Source organism: Camelus dromedarius, chromosome 8 (genome assembly GCF_036321535.1).
Source record: "Camelus dromedarius isolate mCamDro1 chromosome 8, mCamDro1.pat, whole genome shotgun sequence".
Lineage (NCBI taxonomy): Eukaryota > Metazoa > Chordata > Mammalia > Artiodactyla > Camelidae > Camelus > Camelus dromedarius.
Window position 1 is genome coordinate 77,308,735 of NC_087443.1, and position 27,110 is coordinate 77,335,844.

At 50.8% G+C, this 27,110-nt stretch overlaps 1 protein-coding gene across 3 annotated transcripts in view; it reads right to left on the minus strand.

Moving 5' to 3' along the window:
* Positions 1 to 20,625, minus strand: part of CTBP2 (C-terminal binding protein 2) — a 155,165-nt gene extending 134,540 nt beyond the window's left edge. The window contains exons 1-2 of one of the 3 annotated variants that reach the window (XM_064488521.1): positions 20,428 to 20,625; positions 19,900 to 20,107 (exon numbers count right to left, since the gene is read on the minus strand). The gene's annotated coding sequence lies outside the window, so the exon portion shown is untranslated. Of the gene's footprint in view, positions 1 to 19,437; positions 19,512 to 19,899; positions 20,108 to 20,427 lie in introns of those variants that run through there. The other 2 variants (XM_064488520.1, XM_031461964.2) reach the window with 2 other exon arrangements.
* Positions 20,626 to 27,110: the final 6,485 nt, after the last annotated feature.

Consider the following 27,110-nt stretch of genomic DNA (forward strand, 5'->3'; position numbering starts at 1 on the left):
CACGTTTAGTCTGAGCTCAGAGGCATCAAAGGGTTTCCTAACAGTGAATGCTGACCTGGGGCCACTCACTTCCCTGTCTTGAGCTGAGTGGTGGGGCAGTGTGGGGAGGGGGCGCAAGTACTGAGCACTGAAAAGACATTTCCAGCCACAACCAGAAAATTAATATATGCGGCGATCCCCAGTTAACAATTTAAAAAATTCCAAGGCTCATTTCATAACATTCCCCCCAACTGAAAGGAAATAAAGAGAATATTTACAAACCATGAAGAGAGCGAGTCGATTGCAACTCCTTCCCAAAGTGTAACAGGAACACTGGTAAGCGCGTCCTCTGGGTGTAGTGTCCAGCACCCTGATCACACAGCTCATGCTCTGACACACAGGAGCTGGCAAGCGTAGGAGTGGGACCCAGGACTATGGTTCCAGGATGGGATGCCGGCCCAGGTGACCCACGGCAGGTTAGCAGCCACTGCTGCTTCCCTAGGAAAGAGCGCCACTCCCTCCAGGCTTTCTGCAAACTGCGCTAAAAGGTGGCGGGCCTGGCTGGCCTCTACCTGCAGGAAAACAAACAGGGACCTGACAGATGCCCCAGGAGCACGGATCAGCGTGGCATGCAGGAGTGCAGAAAGTAAGTATGCCGTCTGGCTCCCTCCAAAGCCACTTCCCCACAGAGGAAGGAGGAAGCAGCCAGTGGCCTGGTGGTCACTCCTAGTCCCTCTGGACCTGGAGCCAGAGGCTGTGGTGGACAGAGGAGGCACCTGTCCCCCAGGCACCTTCCAAGAGGGGCTGGAGGGACATTGTGTGGAGAAGAGTGAGCAGCTGTTGTGTGCGTGTTTCCCTGGGGTGTCCAGGGAGAAAGGCCTGAGAGGCACAAAGGCCCGCGGTGTGTGGGCTCGAGACTGCCCACTCTCAGGGGGCCCACAGATTAACGGGGCAGACAAGATTCCAACTACAATGACTCTTTAAGTCTCAGGCATTCCTTGGATGGCATGGGTGGTGCCACTTAGGCAAGTCTGCTTGCCTGGAGTGTGATCCTGGGCCAGGCAAAACCCTGGGATGTTGCAGACATCCTAGAAAATCCGGGCACCTCACCCGAACATCTACATACTTCTCCAAACTTCCAAGGCTGGCCTCTCCACTGTCAAAAATGGACAGCTGCATCAGCAGTGAGCAGGGTCGAGGCATAACCAACCACAAGGGCACTGGGAACCTTCCCTGGTGATGGAACTGCTCTGCAACCACGTGGTTTTTACACACTGTCAAAACATGCGGAAGTGCAGGCTCAAAGAGTGAGTTTAACTGTACAGAAACCATACCTATGTAACATTTTTAAAAAGTTGATCCCTCCCAAAAGACCAAAACAAATAATAAAAACAAATGACCTGCCCTGTGCAGTAAAGTGCAATCCCACTGTAGCCAGAGTGGTCTTTCCAACTAAGGGGAGGCCGCCACCTGCGGCCACCTGCCCCACCACGCCAGCTTTCCCTGGGAACTCGCCTCTGTTCCAGTTAGTAACACCCAGAAGAGGAGACTCAACATAGGCAGGAAGGATCCCGTCAAACACACACCTGCACAGTCTCCCTGAAATTCCACTGCACTCCAGCATTTCAGTGGCCGAGAAGTGAGATTCTGCTCGAGTACTTTCCCTAACTGCTCTGATTTGGGTTCCATCTATCACTTTTGCCCTCAGCACACCCTTTAGCCTAAGTCCAAACCCATCTGTTAATAAGCAAGGAGTGGACAGGCTCCCTCCAGCCCTTCCTGGCTCCCCACAGGCTCCCTGGTGGGGCTGGGTCTGCCCTTGCTGCCATCAGCACCCTGGGGGAGTCTGGAGCATGCATGCAGTGGGCAAGCCAGCAGCTCCGAGCTCCCCCCCAGAGGCCACATCCAGCCTCATCCTCACCTGGTGGTGCTGAGACCCCAGGCGTGCCACAATCCAGAAAACCCAGGGATCCAGGGAGCTGAAGGGGAAACAGGTGCAGCGCCAGAGTCCACCCAGCGTCACATGGCAAGCAAAGTGTAGAGCGAGGATGAGACCCTCAACTCTCCCCTGCTGCTGCTGCTCCCTCTTCCTAGCGAGACTGCCACCACCCATCCCCTGTAGGTGACCCATATGGGGGCAGAAAGTAAAGTGACAGAGCAGCCTTTGGCCCTACCTTGGACCTGGGCTTCCCTGTGGACGGACACTGCGGGATCACACCCAGGGGCTCCGGTGAGATAGAAACTCAAACGTCGGTGTTGAGACAAGCTCAGGTTCATGAAACTGACTGACCTACGCATCAACCCCCAAGTACCTGAGTAGACACCACTGCCCTCTCTGCATCCCACGGCCAACCGGGCACCTGGACCTGTCCGAGTCCCAGACAGTCCTCTGACAGCTCCTGCCCCTCACTGTCACCTGTCACCTGCCTAGTGAGCCCAAGGTTGGTTCAGTCTCCGGGCACCACGACCACTGCTCTAAAATGCCATGTCTGGTGGCAGTGAGTAAATCTGAACTCAGAGCACCCTGTGACCCTCTGGCCCTCTCTTGGCCTCGCCAGTGCCAGCCCCTCCCACTGCCCAGACCTCACACTCTTTACTCCAACAGAGATAGTAACAGTAAGTGCTCACATTGGAGAACTTACTCAAGCTGCACGTCCAGGGTTTGCCACACATTGTTAACTCACTGAACCCTCACACACATCAGAGGTAGATACAAAGGATGCCCATCTCCCCGCTGTGAGGACAGAGGGCACAAGAAGGCGGGGGCCTTCCCAAGGCCTTCAGCTATTCCCTGGGGCGCTGGGACTGGAAGTGGGCATCTGGAGGTTACGTTCTTAAGTGCTACACAGTACTTCCTCAGGCAGGAGAGAGCGCCAGAGCATCTTTCAGTCCTTCCCTGACCCCTCAGCCTGGAGAGGACCCACCCTCCACCCCTGCACTTGGGAAGCAGCGGTCCCCACCCCAGCCCCGCACGCTCACTACTGCTCTGCTGAACTTCAGGATAAACCCTCCTTGCTCTTGCCTGCAGCCCTGGCATCCGGCACACAGTAGGGGCTCTATTTGCTGAAGAAGCAGATCTTGGCTCAACAGGCGATTTTCAGAAGAAGCAAATTCATGTCAATGTCACTACATAAATGTCCACAAATCAATCCTAAGTGAGTTACCTTAACATATACTGTAAAAACTTTAAACCCTATGCATAAAATGTCACACATCTATTTTTATTTGATCTACTAAATTATAAAGCTTTTCTAAATCTCTTAAAGGTAGTTTTTCCAGTAATGCGTAACTGCTTAATTGGGAAGAGTACAAAACACAATTACGCTGCCGGCAACTACAATGCACAACTCTGTTCGTGCATTCTGCCTTACTTTGTATTTACCCTCTATTAAGATGTCTATATGAAAACAGATAGGTATGCTAATCTCCATAAACACTATAAACCATAAAGTCATTTCTTTGCTAACCCAAGTCCAAAAGCATCCCCAAAAGAAACTGCTAGGGCCCCAAAGGCTCCCAATTCCCACATTCAAGCACAGTTGGAGACCCCTTAACGTGTGGCCCCAAACACCTAGGCCTGTGCCACTTTGCCAGGTATTTGCCAGGTAATGGTTAGGGCAATAGCTATAATTTCACAGTAAGTTGCTGGGCATGTAACTCAAAAAGTACCCAAAGCTGCCCCCAGAAAGCGGTTACCCAAACCAGAAAGGGCAAATCCTTCCTGCCCAAGACCGCGGTTACCAACCTCCTACCAAGGGGCAGATGGAGGCCCCTTAAATCATTCCTCGTCTGAAAATACCACGCATGGCCATTCAAGTTCACCCTTCAACTGGCACAAGGAATGTGCCAAAGGCTTCAGACTCTTAAAATTGGACTGCTTGCTTGCACCCCTCCCCGTCTTCAAATCTGTACACACATCCTCATTCCTAGAATTGGGCTGTGTGAATACACAGCCATTCTTTAAGCAGCTTGGTGTTTGTTGATGGAGAATAACCAGTTCAGATCCTGCTCCATCATTTACTAACTGTGAGCCCATCCCTGTGGCTTGACCCACACCTGGGAAGTACCCACACCGGCTCACTGGCTCCTACCAAGGTTGTTACTAAAAACAAAATAAGTGCCTGTGTGACATGGTATTTCCACAAATGGAATAAAGGTAAGCTGCCATCTACATGGAAACCTAAGTATAGGTCCCAGAGAAGCCTTCTAATTAATAAATTCGCCGATCAAGATAAAAAGGATTTGTCACAAAATGTGTTTGCTCGCATTTCTAAAATGGAAGGTGTCACCCCCAAATCTGCTTGGCATCGCAATGCAATAATGCTACAGCACAGGTGAGCTCCTGGAGGTGGTTTCATTCACCCACAGAGCGAGGTGGGTGTGCCTTGTGCTCAAAGAGGAAGTCACACTCTGCTGCACCCACCTTCGCCTTGTGTATATAGATATTTTAAAATTTTTTTAAATCTTTTTTTCTTCCAGTTTTATTAAGATAAAACTGACATACAGCACTGTATACTTTTGGGGGAGGGAGATTAGATTTTATTTATTTTTAATGGAGGTCCTGGGGACTGAACCCAGGACCTCATGCTTACTAGGCACGCACTCTGCCACTGAGCTACATCCTCCCCCCTTAGATTTTCAAAATGCGCTTCACTGCGTGGCTCATACTTTACTCAAGTGTAATTTGTGAAAATCGTTTCTCTCCTTGCCACTATGCTGTGACACTCTGCCCAGCTTCCTCTCAATGAACACTACTGACTGGTCAAGAGAGAAAGTTCAATGTCAAGTGCATCTGCGTACAGAACCAGCTCTGATTTTAATGGGCAAAGACGACATTTCCCTCAGGTCCTCAGGAATGCTGGGTGCTATTCCAAGGGGTAGAATCCCTCTTAAACCAAAAAATGAGACTGGGTCAAGCAGAAATCCATATTTCCACTTTCAAGTCTATTCAGTGAGATGCGGGGCTGGAGGAATAATTCAAGTATAAAATCTTTCAATCATTTATCGTGCCAAGTGTTCAGTAACTAGACCCAAGTGTGTGGGTGTGTATCGGGGGAGTGGTTTGTTTTAAAAGAAAGACAGTCTGCACGCTGTTGGCAGGCTCTGGGCTGGCTGTGTTGAGAACCACCCGGAAGAGTTTGCAAAAAAAATACCGATGTTCTGGCCCCACGTGGAGTTTCCCCACGAGACTTTAGGTGGAGCCCCCAGGAAGACTCTCCTAGCCAGGGGTGCCCTGCTCTAGATGTCACCCTCTCAAACCACCTGGGCAACAGGCCCTCACTGGGGACTGGTGAGTCACTCATGTGAAAACCACCAAGCCCACAGCCAGCTTCTTGCCACTAAATGCACTTAATATGTATTTGCCCAACTTATGGGGCAGGGCCGGCCTCGGGGTGTGGGCTGAGGGGTGCGAGCACTTAGCTGCTTCGGGTTCCTGGGAAGACCTGAATTCCCACTTTCTGTTCTAGGGGGACGCAGCGGGACACAGCGCGTGGAGCTTGAACCAGGCAGGGGCAGAGGGCACTGCTGTCAGCTACATCAGCACCAGTGTGACTACCGATGCTGCCACTGTCCCTAGTCCTCTTCCACCGCCACCACTAGTAATCATAGTCCCCACCTGCATCAGCCTCTTCCTTACTGTGCAAAAGTGGAAATAGGACATCCTGGCCCCTGAGCCCCAAAATGCCCTCGCACTCCACCACTGGCTGCCTCCCAAGGGCATTTTCAAGGATCACCTCGCTTTCCAAGGGAGATTTTTTAATGGTATGAATTAAGCCCAAAGAAACTGCTGGTGCATGAAATGACCAGCCACCCTGAAGGCGACCACCGGTCTCTTCCACAGACTTCGGAAGGTCATCTTTCCCAACGTGTCCTCCCCGCCCCCCACCTCACCATTTCATGTTCACATGACCAATGTGCACCTGGAGCCCATAGGCAGCCGGAAGCAGTGACACCACCGGGCGTCATGTCCACATCCATATGTCCCTGGCCCTGGTGGGCACCCAGTCTGTCCCCGGGAGTGAATGAATGCCCTGAGACGGGATAACTCAGTACCACCCCAACTCCCAGTCCCTGGTTGGAACACAGAAACACCCACAGAACATCAGCCACCCAGCTGGACCTGGACCAGTCCCCAAAGGTGCTGCTGACCAAGTGCCCACCTCACGCTGGGAAGACAAACCCAACAAGCTGTTCTCTGAGAAGCAAGACCACAGCTGCCACACTTCAGAGGCTCAGACCCTCCTCCTGCTGCTCAGGACCCGGACGGGGAAAGGGGACACGTGAAGACAGATGCGTGTGGGGAAGGGGAGACAGAGTGCCTTGTCCCAGACAAATCCCCCAGGGATGTGGCGGGGCATGCCTGCCTCCACTGGCTTCACCTGCTCCGTAAATAAGGAGGGTGTTGGGACGGCGGTGGTGGCAAAAAACTGAGCCACCCTCGCCAGCAGACTGTGCCTGTCAAGGGCACTGCCTGTCCTCTAGGCAAAGGACACCCAACCACTCACTTTTCCTTTCTTCTCTGGGAAAGGAAAGTACATCTTAAACAGAAAGTAAGTATTTTACTGGGCATTTCTCTGAGCGACCTAACAGAGCGACATCCCACAGTCTAAAAACAACCTCTTGAGCAGTCTTCAGCTCACCGCTTTGGCCCCGAGAATCAAGGAGAAGACAGGCTGCTCCCCAAGCGAGCAAGCCAGCCACCCCAGCTCTTCCCTGCCCTGCGCACTGCAGACTCCAGCGTTGTATTTTTGCTTTATTATATAGTTAGTCCATAATTTTTACTTCATTTCTTTTCAGCAAAATCACTAATTATGTTATTTTAATCAAGATATTTGAATTTTTGTTTTCTATTGACGACTCTGGTATTTTTTAAGAGCACAAGGATCCAGATCTCCTAACCCAAACACTTCTCACGATGCCCTGCCCCCTTCACCTGGCACCTCCCAACTCCATGAAACTCATCCATCCTTTATGGGCAAAGGATAAAACCACCCCCTCATGACGGGTCATTTCCCCTAAGGACAGGGACCACCTACCATCTTTGTGACTAGCCTGCCCCATCTCCCACCCTGCACAACCAAAGCAATCAAGGCCCAGGGAACCTTCTCTGAAGTCCCCCAGTACCTGGGGGAGACCCCTCCTCCTTCCAGTGCCCCCATGAGGCCCCTCTGATCTCTACCCAGGCGGTGTGAGGGACGCTCAAGAAAATCTGCTCCACTGGGCACACAGCGCTTCTGGGCAAGAGTGGCTGATTTACTTGTTTATTTATTTTGTATTTTTATAAATTTAACAAACCTCTACCACGTGTCAGGCCTGTTCTAAGCACTTTATAAATATTACCTCCCTGAGCAAGGCCTCAGGAAATCCCGGATGCATTCAAGCATCTTGTTCCATCTTTCCTCTTCCACACTTTCTAGAACAGTCTGCCTCTTCCCCTGCTGGTGAGGGTGTATGTATCTTGTTGCCTCTACTCAGCTCTTTGAGGGCAGGGCTGTCACTCCTTGGTTGGGCCCAGCCTCAGCCCTGGGAAGGAAGGCAGATATTCACAGCCTTTGGGTGGGACCTCTCCCTCTCCATCAAAGTGAGCCCACAGATAACACTGAGGTCAGCCCAGTGCTCCAGTGGGCTGCCAGGGTGGCCCAGAGAAAAGCTTTTGGATCTGGGCCTGGAGCCTGACCTGCCAAGTAATCACCAGGTTGCAAAACTCCCAGCTATAAGCGTGGCCAAAAACTGGTCCTTGCACTGACCCTCCCCTCTTCCCTACTAACAATAAGGTACCCAGACCCGACTCCCACCAGTCACTCTTCCTCCAAACCCCCAGCTTGCCCACTGCTGCTCTAGAAGATGGAATAAATTAAGGGGGGGTGGGGGGACCTTTAATCTCCCTTGCAGAGAAACATTCTTAAGAACCAGAGTTATACTTGCAACATGTATTCAAGTGGTTTTGCTGAGCTCCAGGCCTGTCTGAGACACACATTAAGAACACAACCCAAACAACTGTTAGGCACACCCCCTCTCCCTTCATGCCCCTGGGGCACAGGAGACTCAAATCAGGCAAGCACACAATTATCGCAAAGAAAACTCCAATCATTCTGAGCTGCTTCCTCTGCCCACGACTCGAAGCACATCTGGCCAGTTTAGGGAAGAAAAAAAAATTACCCACCGTTCAAAGTCCTCCTTAAATACTCAGGAAGACATCATTACAGATAGAATTCCAACGTTAATTCTGAAATCTCCTGGCTTTTGTCAGTTGCAGCCACATTCTTAATCCCAGGCTTAGTTGAGAAATGAGAAGAAAGGATGTTTGTGTGTGGGGGGAAAAAAAAAACACCCTCAGCCCTGAGTGAAGAGCAGCAAAGGTCTTAGAGGGACAGGGAGAATGAACAGAACTCTGCACAAGGCCAAGGCCAGACAACCAGGCTCTCGGGAACCCTGGTGCACTCCCCATGGCGCCAACGTGGGCACGTGGGAAACCCAGCAGTCTCCCTGCGTCCTGCTCAGGGGATGCGGGATGCCAAGCCCAGGGGCCTTTCTGCAGAACCAGGGACCCCCACAAATCCTGGCTCTCCTAAAGAAGCTGCATGCTGAGGCTGGTGGACAAGGGATGACAAAACGCTACAAGGGACATGAGAACATTCCTGTGCGTAGATGCCTGAAGACCCAGCATGTCCTCTCCAGGCAGAACAGCCCCCAGGAAGTAGCTCCTCCCTTCTCGTGGCCCACTGAGCACCGCTGGGTCCTGAGAGGCACAAGCTGGCCCCAGGCTGAGCCCAGCCGGGCTGCAGCCCAATGCACCACCCTCCCTATGTGGAGTGATGCAGGATGGAGGCCTGTTTGGAAACTGCAGTGGAGGGGCTTAAAATAGACAGAATATAATCATGACTCAAGCTGGAGTGGTGTCAGCACTCTAGGCTAACAGGACTCTCTGGTCAAGAGATCCCACACCGGCCCTGTCCCCCATTCCACCAGCCCCTTGGCTTCCCTCCGCCCTCGAGGAAACAAGGCAGAACCCAAACACTGAGACTGGGAGTCTGTGATGTCCCCACCACCCCCAGCCCCGCTGGGGCAGCAGCAAAGACTTTGGGGATTCATTTCCCAAGCACACACGTGTTCACGAAAGGAAGAGCAGCACTGTTGGGCAGGAAGGTAATCTTATAATTAAAAGAAAGCCTGTTTTTCAGGAAAATCTCCACCGTGTGGGGACCTTACCCTAAAGGACGCCAAGGTCAGTTGAAGAGCTCCGACATCACCTGCTCTGGGTGCCTTTCAGGTGAGTTAATCACCCAGGCAGGGCCTGTCTCCAGATTTCAGGACACACCCAACTTTGTGCCATTCCTCTTCAATTCCCTGATAGCCTCTTTGAAAAGAAAGCTGTTCCCTTTGTTCGGGAGTATTAATTCAAATTCCTTTCCAAGGCCAACACAAATGCAGGGCAGCAACCCAAAGGAGGTTTACCCAGCAGCATCAAGTTTCTCGCCAGTTTTTACAGCAATGGTGCAAACAGACTATTCCAATTAGGTGAAATCCTCACCATCCCCCTTGTCTCTTTTCCCAATTCCCCCACGCTGAACACAGGAACTAGCTCCTGCTGTAAGGTGTGCATACTGAATCCGGCTGGAAAGTGTACAGCCGCAGTGAGGGAGGGGAGCACCCCCATCCACCTCCAGCCCCCTCCCCCAAATGGGGGGCCTACACCAGGAAGGAAGGGGCTCACTATGAGGACTCCCACTGAGATCACTAACTCAGACCAGACTTACCTACTGAGAAAAATGGTACCTGGCCACTAAATCCAACTTTACCGCAAAAAACCCTATGCACCGTGAAAGCTACCCCATCTCAGGGCAAGTGCACTCACGCATGCACTTGTGTGTTGGGGTGGGGGTGCACATCAGAGACACTCAGATGGAGGCAGAGGAGAAAATGAGATCAGGGCAGAAGGGTTCTAATTTGGCTAGCACAGCAAAGCCATTCCCAAATGTATCCAAGTGACAATCAGAAGCCAAAAGAAGCCTCGACCAATTACAGAGAAACTAGAGCCAGGTGGAGTTGGCCTTGTAGTTGCTTAATCTCCCTGACTCTTTCTTCACTGGTGAAACAGTGGCTATCAATTCTACCTCGGAGAGGCCAGATCAGTAATGCTGGGCCTAGCCCTCGAGGTCCCTCCTTTGTCTGGTCTTTGCTGGGAGGTCGAGTCTATGGTCCAGAGGCAGCATTTTCCCAGGGCACCCAACGGGCACCCCCACGGCCCCCCACCCCCCACCATGTACTGCACCTGCCTCAGGCTTCTAATCAGGAGCCATGCTGTTCATTAACCCAGAAAATGTAGTGAATTTAAAACAGGCCTGGTCCAGGAAACTATCTACAAATCCTTCCTTGGCATTAGATTGTGAGATCCTAACAAAAGACCACTAATCAAAGGAGGAAATTAAAGCAAGCCGGACTTCTCATAGCCCCATGTGATCTGGAAAGCAACTCTGGGCCTGAGAAAGGTAATTGTTTCTGAGAAGCCATCTGAATCCTGGGGAGGACATGCCAGATTCAGGGCAAGCTTGGACTCTCACCTCCCCTCTGCTCTCAGGGTGGCAGGAGTGGCTCCAGGAAGGAGCCCCCCCTCCACCAGGGAATCCTGCCTGATCCTCACTTCCAGGAGCCTGTTCAAATCGCACCTCTGCCACTTGGAGGGAAGGGAAGAGATGGACAAGTCACCCAAGGACCCTCTGTGCCTGACAGTTCACCTTGTTGTGAAGATCCAATGCGACACAGACCAAGCATCCAGCGAGAGTGACAAAGATACCAAGTAAATTCTCAATAAATGGCAGGTACAGCATTACATTAACGGAGACAAAAGAACTACTTAAATGATCTGCAAGGATTTCTAGAGTATCAAATTAAGTTCGCAAGGATAGAAAAAGCCAAACACACAGAAATTCCTCCACCAGGGAGAAGAGAGGTGTAGAGCAGAAAAGCCCCAGATCATCCTGGCTCTAATTTACTGGCTGGGCAACCTCTACTCACATGGCTCATCAAGCCTCCAGCGCAAAAGGCAGAGTAAGCTGGATGCAGATTCTGAAGAAGGACGTTGTAGCCCTGAAACTGGGACCCTGCTATTTGGTGTAAAAGTAAAGTACCCAGATTTGAAGGTTGCCCCAGAAACCGCAGCCTCAACATCGCCCAAAGGACGGGATGCCAAGCCGGCCAAGTCAAAGTGATGGAGTCGTTTCCCGTTGGTTGCATCTCGGCTACCACCGCGTAGTCAATCAACGAACCTCCCTGTGGGGGTGAGGGGTGGAGACAGAGATGACGCGACCCCAGCTTTAAGATCCCCAGAGGCCGCGGTCGCTGGGGGTAGGCTCAGGCACTGTCCAGCCAGGTACCTGGTTCTGCTCCGAGCCTCGGCCGCGGGTTCGGGGCCCACCTCTGTGTCCTGCGTCGCCTCGTGGCTCCTTCCCAGACCGGGCCCGGGGGACTGAGAGGTGAGCCCGCGGGTGGGCGGCGACGTGGGGCGGGCCCCTGCACAATGGCCTGTGGGAGGAAGGAGGAAGTGGGCACTGCGGGGTAAGGGCCATTTCTATCACCTCTCGGCGACTTTCCCGCGGCGGGAAGCAGCTCCCTATTTACAAGTGAAAAGGCGAAGCGCGAGGGGAGGGGCGCTTCCGGCGGAGTCGGGTACAGCGCGGGGTTGGGGTGGGAGGCAGGTACGCGAGCCTGCGGGGGAGCTGGGGGAGGGGGTTACGGCGGGGGGGGGCGGGGCAGCCAGGTGTGCTGGTAAGGCGGGACCGGGGGGGTGGGGGGCACCGACTCGCCAGGTAGGCGGTCTTCGGGGGCGGAGCCTCCAGGTGAAGCAGATGGGAAGGCGGAGCCATCAGGTCGGCGGGCCCCAAGGGTCGTGGGGACCTCACCTTCCGGCCCAGAGTCCTAGAACCCCGGAACCCGAGTCGCCGGGAGACCCGACCTTCCAGCAGGGCCCAGCACCCCGGCGGTCGGGACGCATTCACGGCCACACAGCCACAGACCCCGCCCCCTCCAGGTGGAGCGCGGCCAGGTAGGCGGGCTGGCTTTCACCCAGGCCCAACTTTGCCCTCCCCGCAGAAGGTCGTGCAGGAGCCCGGAAGTCGCCCGCGGTCAATCTGGGCAGAACGTGAGGTTCCCAGCGCCCCAGGCCCCCAAACTCGAGCTACAGAAACCAGTGGTGGAACAAACCTCTTTATGACTCGGGGGAGGCAATTCAGTATTTCTTCCTCACATAAAATAGAATTGCTCTATTTACCTAGCCCGCAGGAGCGCCGTGAAGATTAATGACTGTGAAATGTTTTTAAGATCAAAAACACTCTGAGATTTTACTTGTAGACACTTATGTGTGCATATTGACATCTGTACAGCAAAATATACTCTATTGATTGCCCTCCTGGAGTGACTTCTAGCCCATAACCAGAAAGCAGTAAGAAACAGGAATCAGGTACATCTCTGTATCCTCCTGGGATACCAAGGAATATGGGTAGAAAACTTGGCATCGACGCTGGGCCTCCAGCTCCATCCAGGCCCCGAGGGGCAGATGGAGGAATTGGCCAGCAATGCAGTCCACAGTTCAACGTCTGAAGAAGAGCCAGAAAAAAACTTTTAAAATATTTGTCACACCCACTGGGAAGAAAATGCACCATTCCCACCACTCAGTTCTTTAGGCTGGTGCCCCCGTGTGGGCCGCCCTCGGGGTCTGTGACGTTTGGAAAGCGCTGCGCCATGCCCAGACCCAGTGGTCAGTCAAGCTCAGTCAGCGCTAGGAGCCCACGCAGCCCATCTGGCCTGGCAGCTCCAACAGCAAGGCCTCCCTGGTGTCACCAGCATTCTGTCCCTCCCAGCTAAGCAGGCCCATGTGACCTGGTGAGGCCGCTCCACTCCCAGCTGAACATTCTCAGTCCCCTCAGCCATTCCTGGACAGGGTTTTAAGAGCTCTTGAGGGCCCTCCTGGCTCGCTGCGGGCCCTGGCTGCAATCCAGGTGGGCAGGCCCGGAAGCTCCACCACCCAAATGGGCGTGCAGGCACTGTGCCTACCCCTTCCCTAGACCCACCTGGGCCCGAACAAGCTGAGACCGACCGCACTAAAGACAGCCATCAGCAAAAGAATAAAGTCCCAGCCAGAGTTCATTCAGCAGGAAAGGTGCCCGAAACATTTCCCGGCCTCTGCCCCCTACAGCAAAGAGACTTCACCAGCTGTTCCTCCCACCCCTTCTACCCCCACCCCCCTCCCAACATGCACTCACCCCCCTGGGGCAGCTACAGTACTATCACTTCCGGGTTTGATTCAGGTCAGTTTCACCTATCAAGTAATTCTTTAGCTAGCTTCACCATTAGGTAGGCTTTTAAAATTGCCATACTGGGGGGCAAACCCCATCAGGCCAGAGGAGTTGACCTTTAAGATCCAGGTCTACAGTTTCTTCCAAAGAAACTTCCCGGGATTCCGTGACTCCATAATGAAGTTTTTGTTTGTCCTGTGCTGGAGGCCAGATTTCAGGCCTGGCTGGAGCGCAGCAGTGAGTTTACAACCTCTTGGCCAGCCCCAGCGCTGGAGAAAGACCCACACATCTTCTATGTCACAAATTCCTTAAAAAGGCCCTTCCAAATTTTTGCCACAACCTGGGCTGGGATGAGACACGGAAACACTGCCACTACTTCCAGTCAGTCCTCAAGCCAGTTAATAGTGTCTTTCAAGTCATAATTAAGGATTTATTTTAATGCAAAAAGCACACTTCTGAGCACTTTTGAGGGGAGAAAAAGCAACAACATAACAGAAGGTTTCTGGGGTTTTGCTTTTTCATCTTACAAGCAGGATGAATTTTAAGAACCACAATGGATTAAAAGCACTGCCTTCCCCCAACCCCGGGACAATTTTTGACTCTCAGTGAACAAAAGGTGAGGCTGCCCACCAAGTTCAGGCAACAGCTACTCGGGATTAACATCCCCTAAATACCATCTGACCTTGGGGAGAAATGAAAGCTTTATTACCCAGGATAGAAGTCACAATTCTCCATAAAAGCAAAAGCATCACTTGCTCCATGAATAAGAACCCAACCGTTTTATCACAATTTTTGTGAATATTAAGCCAACTCCAAGCAACCATCTGTTAAATTTAGTTACAGAAACAGTTAAAGCAGATCATTTCTAAAACACTCACTCAGGGAGGGACAGGCTAGATACAGATGGAAACATCAACTGGCCTCCAAAGTTCCACCCAAGGCACCTCACTAAAGTCAGAATGGGCATCGGCCCTCAACAATGGTCAACAGCTACCCTGGTCCCATTTCCGGCCAGGGTGAAAAAGAAAGTCAACAGGAGCGCTTGCCACTTTAGCAATAGGGTTGGCTCCACTTTGGAACCTCAGTTCCCATGTGGGAGCAGGAGGGCTTTGTGAATGGAGGAGGAAGAAGCAATCCAGAGGAGTGTTTTCAGAAATGGCAGCGGCTGTGCAACAAAACACAAAAATCCAACAAATACTCATTTTAGCTGCACTTTCCGTAACACCCCGAACAAATTAAAACCTGCTTTAATGTGAGGAGAGTAATAAAAATAAACACAACTGCTTCCTGTGACTTAAGATGCCTCGATTTCTGCTACACGTTGAATATGATTTCTTAAAATTGCGTTTCGGGGGAAAGACGTTTGCTTCTTTTACACTTTCTTTGGAGAACCTTACCATTTGCTTTTAGAATCTTTCCCCACAAAACCAGATCACTGAGGAGAAAAAGCACACAAAGTTCCGTAGAAGTCCAGAAAAGATCACCGTCTAAGAAAAACTCTGGAAGGGGAGCAGGCCGGCAGCCCCAATTCCCTTGTCGGGCAAAGACAGACTGTGACTGGTTCCCATCCCGTCTGCAGCTCCTGAAGTTTCTGTGTTCTCGAGCAGTTAGAAGAATGAAGGCGAAACTGCCCCTTGGCTCCCATGGTCAACATTCCACACAAACAATGGCCTGGCTCTCTCCCTATTGTACATTCTGTATTCACTTGTGAATCCCGTTTTTTTGCACAATGTGCAAAGCCCTTCTTTTCACTGGTGAGATCCTGAAGGCCCAAGTGCAGCCATAATTTAGGCTTGAAACATTAATAATGATGGCTAAAAGCAACTACATACAAAATGATGCCCAAACATTAATTTGTGAAGATCATCAGAGTCACACTGATGGCTTTTGGCTACTATCCATTAAATCATGATTAAAAGAAATACTGAACACCTTAAAAATGGTTCTGAAGGGATTTTTTTTTTTTAGCAATTATTAAATATAATTTCCCAAACCCAGAGATAGGTGTGGGGTTTTTTGTCTGAAACCTTTTTGGAAGTCTTTGATACATATTCCATCAAACCCAGACTTGAATAAAAATTAACTTCAAAAGATTGGGCTGGGGGAGAACCCTTGCATTTTTCCTTTTTTCCCCAGGATGCTGTAACTTTAACTGTAGCAGTGTAAATTAGGACGTGCTTACCAGCTGTAAGGGAGAAAACTGATACCTGCCCAGGCAGTACGGCCCTAGGGCGTATCCATTCCAGTATTTTCATATGCCTACTAAAAGTTTGCAATAGGGGAAATCCACACAAGCACCCCTTACCTAGTCATTCGCAGGAAGATTCTCGGGGAATAAGGCACCCCGAGACTTCAATATGCGGTGTTAAGTACAAGTACTTCTGTCCGAAGGGTCAAGCAAACTGCACTCTCATTTTTTAATTACTAAGAAAATGTGTTCCACCCTCTGTAATTGAACCATCAGCCAGGCGGAGGAAATAATACCAGAGCTGTGCCCCGATGAACAGATAAATTTCTTTTCCCAATCATGTACTATATGAATATATATTTGTGGTCTGTATCAGGGACATGAGACACTTGGACTGCTGCTTTTCACTGATAGAAAGATTATTAACAGAGGGACCCAGGCTATACTCACATACGTTATGATGACAGCCCTTCTATATTGAAATGACACTGGTAAAAAATGACAACTGAGGTGGCCATTCTATCGTTGCTGTAAACTCTAAATTTTTTTCCATTTAGGGAAAGCGTTAAGTGCAAAGGGGATAACTTTGCCTTCAAAAATGATTCATGATGGAAGAATACTGTTGGCAAATTGTATTCTGGTGCTGGACCCCAGCGGGGCCGCCCTTTCTGTTTTGAATCTCTATGATTTCAAATGGTGAGAGCCATCCTGTCCTCCCATGGCTTCAGTACTTAACAGTTTCCAGCAATAATACCCTTTCCCAATCCAGCCCCTTGCTTGTTCAGCGCCTGTGTTATACACTCATCTTTCATTTACCTTGGAGCTAGCTGCTCAACACTGAAAAAGTTGCTGGTTGACTTTGTAGTTGTGTTTGTTGTTGCTGTGCTGTGGCTGCTTGTTTTACGTCCTCTCTCTTTAAGACACTTCCAGACTTATGAACAGAGATTTCTTTTTGGAGTTTTAAAAGTCAAGAGTAAAGTTATTGATTATTCCCTGAAAGGGTAACTGATGGGCTAGTTAATAATTACACAGATAGCAAGTTTTCCTGTTTCATCTTGTGTACACGACCAGATTAACAATGCCAGGGAAAGCAAACTCGACTCCGCGGGGACAGGAACAGGTGTGCCCTGAGTCTTAAAAGGCCAAAATATCTCACAAAGTATGTCACTGGTGTATTTTTACAATGCTAGTAGTAGTGTTTGCTTTTAAGTAGCCCCCCCCTTTTTTTTTTACTTTTTTAACTTTAAAGAGATACACTTTGCACGCACTATTTCTTCACTCAGTCAGTGATTAAGTCCAGATATAAGCTGCAACTTGTGCCTCGCAAAGGAATACATTTTGAGGACAAAGAGATTTTGTTATTGTTGTTGTTGTTTAAATTACAGTTAAGAAAAGGTAATTTGCCCTGCCCTCCCCCAGGAGGACACCCAGCCAAGGGGCATTTTGGAAGATCCCAAGTGAAGTCCTAAATAACAGGGTTTTGAGCTCAATCTGCAGAGCCATGCAGCAGCCTCCACCCAGCCTTATTAACATGCTATCAGAAAGGAAGGAGAAAACATACCCCTTCGCTTTATCGTCCCAAACAGGAAAAAGAATTAAACCAAAAGGCACCTTGTCAGGTCTAAAACAAGCTCCAAATCCAAGATTTTTAAATTCCCTCTAATAACTGCTTTCTACAGGGGCAAACTGGGGTCCCCTACCCCTCGGGCACAGAAAACCAATCAGTGCCATAAATTCCCTGGGCCTTCAACCCTCACTCCCTTGCACTGGGGACAGAGTGGGGGGAGGGGGTGACCCGACATCAACACTTACACTAAACCCCTTGATGCTCTACAGAAATATGCTGGCTTATTTCCTTTGTTTGGTCCTGTTATACTTGATCAAGTGTGAACGATTAAACTGGTTTCATTAAAGGCAAGTGCATTCACGGCTAACATCCAACTTCAATGGCAACTGGAAGCATATTTTGCAAGAAGGAGGGCCTGCTTTTTTGCTTGAAATCTACCGTCTCATTAACTTTTCTTTTGGGGGCAATAAAAAGGGCACTAGGGGTTTTTACAGGAGAGTGTCAGCAGCTCGGAGATCTGATACTAGACAAAAGGACATTTAGTGTTTCAACTGTGGGATACAGTCCCTGGTACTTAAAAAGAGAAAAGAAATCCTGTTTCAATATTAAAGCTGCTCTCACTGAAAGTGTTTAATTAGCATTTTGCATATCACTTTATAATTGCTGTAAGAAGTACTCTTTGAAATCAAAGGGTTATAAAAACAAGATCCCTTAAAGTCCCATTACTTCAAAATGTAAAAAAATTATTTAAAAAAAAATCAAAACCGTGGAATTCTCCGAAGTCCATGAAAACTAACAAGTTCTACTTTGAGAACCCTAGAGGCAGAAAAGCAGTCTTAGGTGCTGAACACGAGGTAAATTTTAAACTGTCTTTGAACCCAAGCACCTAGCAGAGTAGTGTCTTCTTTGAAATAGTATGAGTTTGATATATTTCGCCAAATTCGAGAGGCAGAATCACTCAGTAAACTAACCAAAATAAACGTCCCCTCCAAATTATCCATGTCAGATAAAAATATACCAGTCTCTACAATATCCAACAGAATTGCAAATAAGGCACTTAGCATTTTAAATTCCCAATGCATATTTATAGAATAGAATTCTCTTGTCTACCCTTCAAGCCACTCACATCTGACTCTCTAAGAACTTAACCCGATCTCCAGTCTTTAAAGAAAAAAGGGGGAAAAAATCTAGAAAGATCTGTTTACCCCGGAAAGGGCAAGTGTGCCCGGCATGACGACGTAGGCCACTGCCAGCAGGGTCCACCGCAAGAACGCAGAACAAGCCGGGATTTCTACGAAAAATTTCTCTTTCCCCCTATAAAATACTAAACACGGGGATCCCTGGACCCAACTGCTGCTTGGGCCGCCTCCGGAAAAAGTACTCCGGGTCTGGGAGCACCACACACTCGCGCGCTCACGCACACTCAGTGTCCGTGACCGTCGGCGGCGGCGGAAAGCGAGCCACCGGAGGGAGTGTGTGCGCGTGTGTCTCGCCGCGGCCAGCGGTGACCGCGCGGAGCTCCCGGGCCCGCGGCCTCCCAGCACCAGGGCGCTGCGTGGGCTGCGGGCGACCCGCCGCGCCGCGGGCCTCCCGCTGGTAAAAGGGCCCTGAGCGCCCCGCTCCCGCGCGCTTCTGCCCAACTTGCCCCGGGGCGTTGGGAAGAGCGCGAGGGAGAGAAAGAAAGGCTCTTCCTCTCGGCCGCGCGGGTCGGTCCGGCGCCGCGGAGGACAAGGAGGAAGAGGCGACCGCGGCCGCCGGGCTGCCGCGGCGCCGCGCCGAGTCCCCGCCGCCCGAGGCGCGCCCTTGCCAGCCCCTCCTGCGAAACTTTTTCTTTTTGATTCGCCCCACCCGAAAAGTGCGGCCAGGGCGGGGGAGGCGGGCCGGCCGGGTTCGCGGCGGCGGCGGCAGCGGCGGCGGCGGCGGCGGCGGGCGAGGAGGAAGTGGTGCCGGCGGGAGCGCGGCCGGGCAGAGGAAATGCCCAGCCAGCCGGGCCCCCCGCCCGCGCCCGCCGCCCGGCTCGCCCTGGGCCCCCGCCCCGCTGCGACTTTGGCGGGCCAAGCCCGGCGCGGCAGTGGTGGCGGCGGCGGCAGATGTGGCCCGGCTGCCCGGAGGAGCCAACAATGCGGGGCCGGCAAAACAAAAGGGTTCCACTTCGCCTCCTTTCCTGTCTTTCACTTGCGCTCCCGGGGCGCCGCGCGGGATCCCCTGCCAGCAGGGGCCGCTCCCCTGGGGGCCCGGAGCCGCTCGCGCCCCGGTTTCCCCGCGGACCCCTGCTCCCCTCCCCCGCCCCCGCCCAGCAGGCAAGGCCCGGCGCGCTCGGACTCCGAGTCCCGGGGGATCTAGCCGTATTGTCCCCGTGGCGCGCCGCGCGCTCGGCCTGGGTCGCGGGCGGCCCCCGCGCGCGCACCCACCGGCCTCAGGGAACAGGAGCCGGGGGCGCCTAGGAAACCGTCGCCGAGACGCCGCCGCCACTGCCGCTGCCCTCCGGACGCCGCCGCGCTCGGGATTTCTTTTTTCTTTTTTTTTTTGCCAATCCTGATGGGAAGGAAGGTGACCGCCTACTTCGCATTCATCAACTCTCATCACAACAACAAAAATCCTGGCGCAAACGGCGGCCAGCGGGCGCGATCGGCAGCGGGGGGCCGCAGACAGGGACCCCCAGGCCGGGGCCCACCCCCGAGCGCCGAGCGGGGACACCGGGCCGGGGGCGCAGACCAAAGATGTCCTCGGATGCCGGCTCCGTGTCCTTCGCCCTCCTCCTTCTCCTCCTCCCCCAGTGGCGCAGTGAGCCGCGGGCGCGGCGCCCCCAGCCCACGGCCGCAGGTGAGGCGGGGGCGGCGGCGGCCCCAGCCCTCCCCCGGGGCCCCCCTTACCTCGTCCCGGGCCGCCGGCGTCCACGGCGAAGGGCGCCCACCCGGGAGGCGGCGGCGGCGGCAGCGGCGGCTCCCGCCCCTCCCACCCCACCCGGCGGCGGTGGCGGTGGCGGCGGCTGTGCTGCCCCCCCTCAGCGCGGCATGGCTCCCAGCTCCGTCCCTCGCTCCTCGGGCAGCCGCCGGCTCCTCTGGGCCGCTCCCGGGCCACCTTAAAATGACACACGCACACAGGGACACACACACAAAAACTTAATCTCTCCAGCTCCCCGCCCCTCCCCCTCCCCCTCCCCTCCCGCCTTTCCCTCCCCTCCCCTTCCCTTCTCTTCTCTCCCCACCCTACCCCTCCCCTTCCCTTCCTCCTCCTCCCCTCGCCGCCGAGCCTCTTCCTACTTCCCCACCCACCCCACCCCCTTCCTCCGCCCACCCAGCTCCCGATCCTCCCCAGCCTGGTCCCGGCCCCGCGCCCGCCCGCCGGAAGGGGGCTGCGCTGGGGGTCCCCGGCCCGCACACGCCCCGCGCCAAGCTCACCCCCAAGAGGATGCTAATTCCAACTTGGATCGGGGGAGGGAGTGTCCTGGATGCCGAGCGCCTGCCGGCTATTTGCTCTTCTTTATTTGTTTCTCCTCCGGGAGAGGAGGAGGAAAACGGAGAGAAAAGGAAAAGGAAAGAAGCGGCGCTGGTCGCGTCTCCCGGTGGCCGCCGGCTGCGCAAGAGCGAGGCGGGAGGCGAGGTGAGGGTCGCCGCTCGCTCACTCCTAGCTCCTTTTTTTTTTTTTTTTTTTTTTTTTTTTTTTTGGGCAAAGGCGGGGTCTCTCTTTGCAAACCAATGACACAACCCCACATGGGCCGGCCTCGCCCCCTACAGATACTCTTCACTACAAATCGGCTCTCTCGGGGGATTAGTGGCTCCGCGAAAGTGCACACAGGCTCGGCGGGCGGGCGAGGGGGCCAGGCGCGGCGGACACTCCCCGGCCGGGCCCCGCCCGGGAGGCCCTCGCGAAGCGCTGGGGCCTCTGCGGCTGGGGTGGGGGTCCCGCTGCAGCGGCGGGAGTCTGGCCCTCCCTTCGGCCTCCTTCCTCCTCCGCCCCTTCCACGTGGGGCCCCGGGCGGCCGGCCACGTGGGGGGACGCGAGCCCGGGCGGGCCTCGGCCCGGCTCCCCGGAGTGGCCCTGGCTCCGTCGGGCCCCTGCCAGGCCCGCGGCGCCGATCTGCCCCCTTCCCGGCCCCGAGGCTCAAACTTCCTCCTGGGCCCCGGAGCCGGCCGCTCCTGCCTTCTCAGGCCCGCGGGGTCAGGCGCCGGCCGGCCACAGGGGGCACTTGCGCTCCCCAAATCCGGATCCGGGAGACTGCCCGCGCCTGGCCCTAGGGGCGGCGGTGGCTGTGGGTGTGCAAGCCCTGTGTGCTGGAACTTGGAGCGGTTGTGTTCCCTACAAGAAGCAAAACATTTTTTACACATTAAAAAAAAAAACGTTCCTTCCTGTTGCCTGGATCTCGCCGGAGCTATTTTTAAAGCCTTGCCTTGGGTGGGAGCTCCGGACCTCGCGGGACGGCGGCGGGCTGCGGCTCGGGGGGACCCGAAAGTTGGGGACCTGGGGTCGCGCTCCGCCCCGACGTTAGTGTCTGGACACCAAACGTGGGATCCAGGCCGAGCGCCAGCCGCCTCTAGACTAAATTCCATGCCCGCGACCCGCGGCGTTGGAGCCCGGTTTGCGGAAGGGAGTCAGCGGCTGCGGGCTCGGAGGCTCTTCTCTCTGCGCCCCAGAGCTCCCCAAACTCTCATCTCACTAACCTGAGGTCGGCCGCGAGTCCTCCAAGAGCCCCTATATGGCCTGAACTGAGCCCTTAGTCTCCATGTGCTTAAAAACCATATTGAGATGTTACAAACTGGATTGAGATGTTGAGCAGGAAAGGCGTGGGGGACGGGTGTGAGGTTCGGCCTTTGCAGGCCGCGGGGACTGGCATCACCGGAGCGGAGTCACTGAGTTTGGTCTCCCGCGTACCCGAAGTGCAGCACACCCTACGAATCGGAGGAACTTAAGCTGGGGCCTAGGGGCTAGAGAAAGGGCCACCAAACCGCTGAACCCTTTTCTGCATCCCAATGAGCGCAGCTCTAGGCCTCTCGGTCTATTAGCATTTTTAAAGCTCCTGCGCCGGCCCGCAGCAGGGGGTAGGTACTCACTGCTCAATTGCTAAAGTGCGCCCAGGGTGGCTTGCGCGACCGGCATTGTGGGGGCCCTGACTCCTGAAGATCGTTTTATCATCAAACAATAGGTTTTAAAACCCTATTGAAGACCTCCTAGATGTGAGGGCAGCGCGGGACTAGGCTTTTAACACCCGCTAGCTCACAAAATTCTGTTACTACGATGTCCGAAGCTCGTTTTGTACTTGGCCCTAGTAGTCCCCGGCCAGGCCAGCTACGTGTTCGCTTGAAAAACTGCCAGACGCGCACTCCCGGTGGCCTTCATCTTCCAGCGACCCTGCAACGCCACAAACATCTTCAGGACTCTCCTCTCCTAAGCAGTTTTGCCTCAAGGTCATGGCGTCTAAGATAGTTCTCGATTACAACGTGACCCCGCCCACCCCCAGGCTTCTGGGCTGCTGGTACTTGCTTTTCTACCTTTCTTTGGCTTGCTTATTTCACAGATGATCTTTGGTTCTGAACGGAACCTCTTCTCACCCAGAAAACACAGAAAGTCAGCTGGGTTTTCTATCACTTGTTCAACTTTAATTTCTACTATGAATTTGGCCTAACTTTGAAAATACTGTGTTCTTTGTTTTGAGAATTTAAAAAAAAAAAAAAATCCTTGGAGCCAAAAATTATTCTCGGATTCCAACTTGATACCCTGTATTTTAAAATATTGAGTCCATTTGCCCCCAATATGTGAGTTATTTCTAATTCTTATTGCTTTTTAAAAAGATGTTCCAAACAACAACAGGAAACCAGCCCGACTGGTTTCCTGTTGGGCAAAGACTTGAATAGACATTTCTCAAAGGTAGATACATAAATGACCAATAAGCACATCAGAAGATTTTACTAATCATTAGGAAAATGTAAATCAGTACCACAGTAAGATACCACTTCATGTCCACTGGGATGGCTATTATTAAAACAAACAGAAAATAACAAGTGTTGGTAAGGATGCCAGAAATCAGAAACTTGTGTGTTGCTGGCACACATATAAATCGGTGCAGCCATTGTGGAAAACAGCTTGGTAGCTCCTCAAAAAGTAGTGTAGAATTTACCATATGATCCAGCAATTCCAATCCTAGGCACATACACAAAAAAATGGAAAGCAGGGTCTCAAACAAATAATTGTGCAACAATGTTCGTAGCATTATTCACAATAGCCAAAAGGCAGAAATAACCCAAATGTCCATCAAAGGATGAATGGAAAAACAAAATGTGGTCTACACATAAAATGAAATATTATTCAGTCTTTAAAAGGGAGAACATTCCGACACATACTAACCATGGATGGCTCTTGAGGACATTATGCTAAATGAAATAAACCAGACACAGAGGGATAAATATTATAAGATTCCACTTATATGAGGTATCTAGAATAGGCAAATTCATAGAGACAAAAGTTGGAAAGAGATGACCAAGGGCAGGGAGGAGGGGAGAGAAGGGAGTTATTGTTTAATGGGCACAGAGTTTGGCATGATGAAGTTCTGGAAATGGATGGTGATGAGTTGCACAACAATTGTGAATGTGCTTATTGTCACAAACTGTACACCTAAAAATGGGGAAAAAAAGATAAATTATGTACAGTTTGCCACAATATGAAAGAAATTAGCTTTTGTTTCACAAACCTCTTATTTATACTTATTACTGTATACAAAGGTATTTTTCAATAAGAAAAAAATTAAGATAAGTAAATAGTTTGTTTTAAAATATATTTCAGTTAATTTACAGAATAAATGCCTTTTACTAATTTTTGTCTCTGCCAGTTACTTTCATAGAATATAGTACTGAAATGCTAATTTTTCAGTACCCTCCATGGTCTGTTTCCATCTCATCCTATTTAATTGGTCAGGTTCAATTTCTGGTGTCCCAACAGAGATTTTGAGAGACACAAACAAGAAGAATCATAAAAATAACAACAGTGACAAATGTTGGTCCGTGACTCACTAGGGAGCCCGGCATTGGGCTAAACCCTTGACACGCATCTTTGATGCTCATAGCAGCCCCTATTATGAGACGCTAGTATTATGCCCAGTTTTCAAATGAGAGAAAGTGAGACTCAAAGATTTCATGTGACTTCCCCAAGGTCACATTGCTGGCGAGCGAGGAGCTGGGGTTAGACCCCTATCTGCCTGATTCTGTTTACATACACATATCTTCATTATTAGTACGGATTCAGAAAAAGCAAAATTAGTTACTTTAAGACATATTCTCAGCTTTTTCTTATTTGAAAGATTTTTCTTTGTTTAATAATAAGCTTTCAATCTGATCTTTAAAGGAAAAAAATAAGAAAAGCCCCCAAATTAAATGTGTTGTCAGACACTGGTTAAAAAATAAAAAGACAAAGATAAGTATAGCACAGTGGATTTTAAGGCTCCTGAGAATCAGTTTCAGAACAACAACAAAAAGCTGTGATGAGGAAGTAGAAAATAAATTATCAGTTACTGAGAATAAAGTTTCCATCCATTACTTTCATACTAACGAAGAAGTAATACAAAGAGTTCAGAAAGTTTGCATCTAACACTTTTTTTCCTTGTAAAAGATCCGTAATCACTTTTTCCTGATGATCTTGGTTACCCAGAATACATCATTTGTTCAGGAAATCTCAGTAATCCAACTTCTGAGAGGGAGGAGTTTGAAATGTACACACTGCCCTGGGATGTACTGCCGAAAAGGATTTTTCAGTGTTCTGGGGAACTCAACTTATTTGCCTGGGAGCTTCCATCCCCGCTTGAAGTTGCCAGTGAAAGGTAACTTTATGTCTTCTGGTTTGATTCTGTTTCTTCTGGGTTAACAGGTCTCTTTTGGCACATTAAGTACAAACTGCTTATCAGAGTGATTTCTCCCCTTGTTCAAGGAGTCTCTCCTCTTTTCAGGGTGCTCAAATTTGGGATTCAGATGGAGGGTATTTTCCAGCCCCAAGGCCCTGGGGCAAGGGGCCTCTCTGTCCAGCTGAGGGGTCTGGCCCAGGGGAGCCCCAGTACTGCAGTGTTGGGGCAACTGTTACTGGCACAGCTCAAACTCTCGGCACCGACTGGGCAGGGGCATTTTTCCTGTGGACCCAGCCATTCCCCTGCTGACCAGACTCAGAACAGGTGATCGTTTGAGATGCTGCCTTGTCCTCCACAGAACATACCACCCGCCCCAGCCCCACCCACAGGACCACCTTCCCCCATGGATGCATGGTACCTCTGTGCTTTCAGGTACTTTCTATGTCTACCAGGAAGCCATGGCTTCCGTCTAGGCCACAGTCCTAGATGTTGGGGGAGCACCCCTACCACAGGCCATCAGTCTTGCCACTTCCCTCAGCACCCCCCGACACACACACGAGGGGCGGGGCACAGGCCATGAGAATTGGTCCAGATTCTCCCTCCATGCATGAGAGTTTCTGTCATCTCTGCTCTGTACTGTTTCTAAATAAATAAATGAAGGTCATCTCTGTTGAAAAACTAAAGATTTGTTTTTAACAGATAATTTGAAAGTATAAACCATCATGATTCCTTGTTGCCTTGGCTCATAGGAAGCTGGAAGTTAAGTGCCAACCAGCCCGCTGTCATGTTCCTGGAAGCCACCTTTTCCTTCCTTCATGGAAAGCAATTGTGAACCTGCTATGAAAGGAGTGGTTTGTGTTGTTTGAGAAGGCATATTAAATATTTTCATTCAATTTTATATCTGGACAAGAAAACACCAATTGTTCTGATAATATAAATTATGGAAAATAAAGCTCAATAAAATCTTCTTGCTTGGTGATACAATGATAACACAGGATCACAGGATTTGGAAAAACTGGACTGAGAAACTATTGGAAGGAGTTTCTGATTTCCATTTTGACTTTTTGATTAACTGTAGGGTTATATACAGGTTTTTACTATAACCACCTAAAATATTTTTTGGAAGCTGGTAGGAAATTATTAATAAATACCTTAAAAAACCTAACCATATTATCACCCCTGACTTAGGGCAAGGGACTTTTTCCTTGGAGAGAAATGGTGCAGCAGGGGGAAGAATTGCCCTCAATAGCAATTATCATATTTTGTAACATGAAATTATGCGATGGTTGGATCTGTTTTCTAGGGCCTGGATCATGAGAGGTGTTTAGTTAAATATTTCTTGAGTGGATGGATGAATCACTCAGTGAATATATTGCAAGAGATCTGAGCTGTACAAAAGTAATATATGCAAACTGACAAAGAATAAAGTAATTTTTAATAAAAAATATTAGTATTAATATTAGGGAGGTAGGATTTGGGGTTATCTTTAAAGGTGTTTTTTTTTTTAATCTTAATTCTATTCTATTATTTTTACAACTTAAAAAAGTAAAGGGGGTGGGGGGCATAGCTCAAGTGGTAGAGCGCATGCTTGGCTTGCAAGAGGCCCTGGGTTCAATCCCCAGTATCTCCTCTAAAAATAAATAAATCTAATTCCCCCCACACACCCCACCAAAATAAAATAATTAAATAATACAATAATAAATAAATAAAATATTTTTTAAAAAGTAAAGGGGCAAAAGGAAATGATGTATGCAACAAAGCGTTCAGAAAAAAAATTATATATATATATATAAAGCAAATACGCCAAAATGTTAAAAACTGGTGGATCGGGGTGATGGATATACTGGGAGTTCTAACAACTTATCTGTACATTTAAGAATTATTTCAAAACAAGTTTTTCAAAAAGTAGTGAAAAAAATGGAATTCATAACCACAGTGTGAAGTGTTGAATTTGAAAGACACTTATTTTCTCCCATTTAGCAGCCTTTAAACAGGAAGGCATAATTCCTTCCCTGCTTTGTGCCTTCCTGGGAACAGCTTTGATGTCTCAGGAACCTGGGGCCTGGAAAAGGCCCCCAGGACAGGCCCACTGCTAGAGGGCAGGGGCGTTCGCGCTGTCATAATCAGAGACTTCTAAATGAGGTCCTTATTTCTCCCCTCCCTATCTCTCTCCTGTTTCATTTCCAGGAACCAACGGTTGTAGAAAAAAAAGATAGTAGACCTAGATAATAGTGGGTTCTTTTATTGTAACTGTTT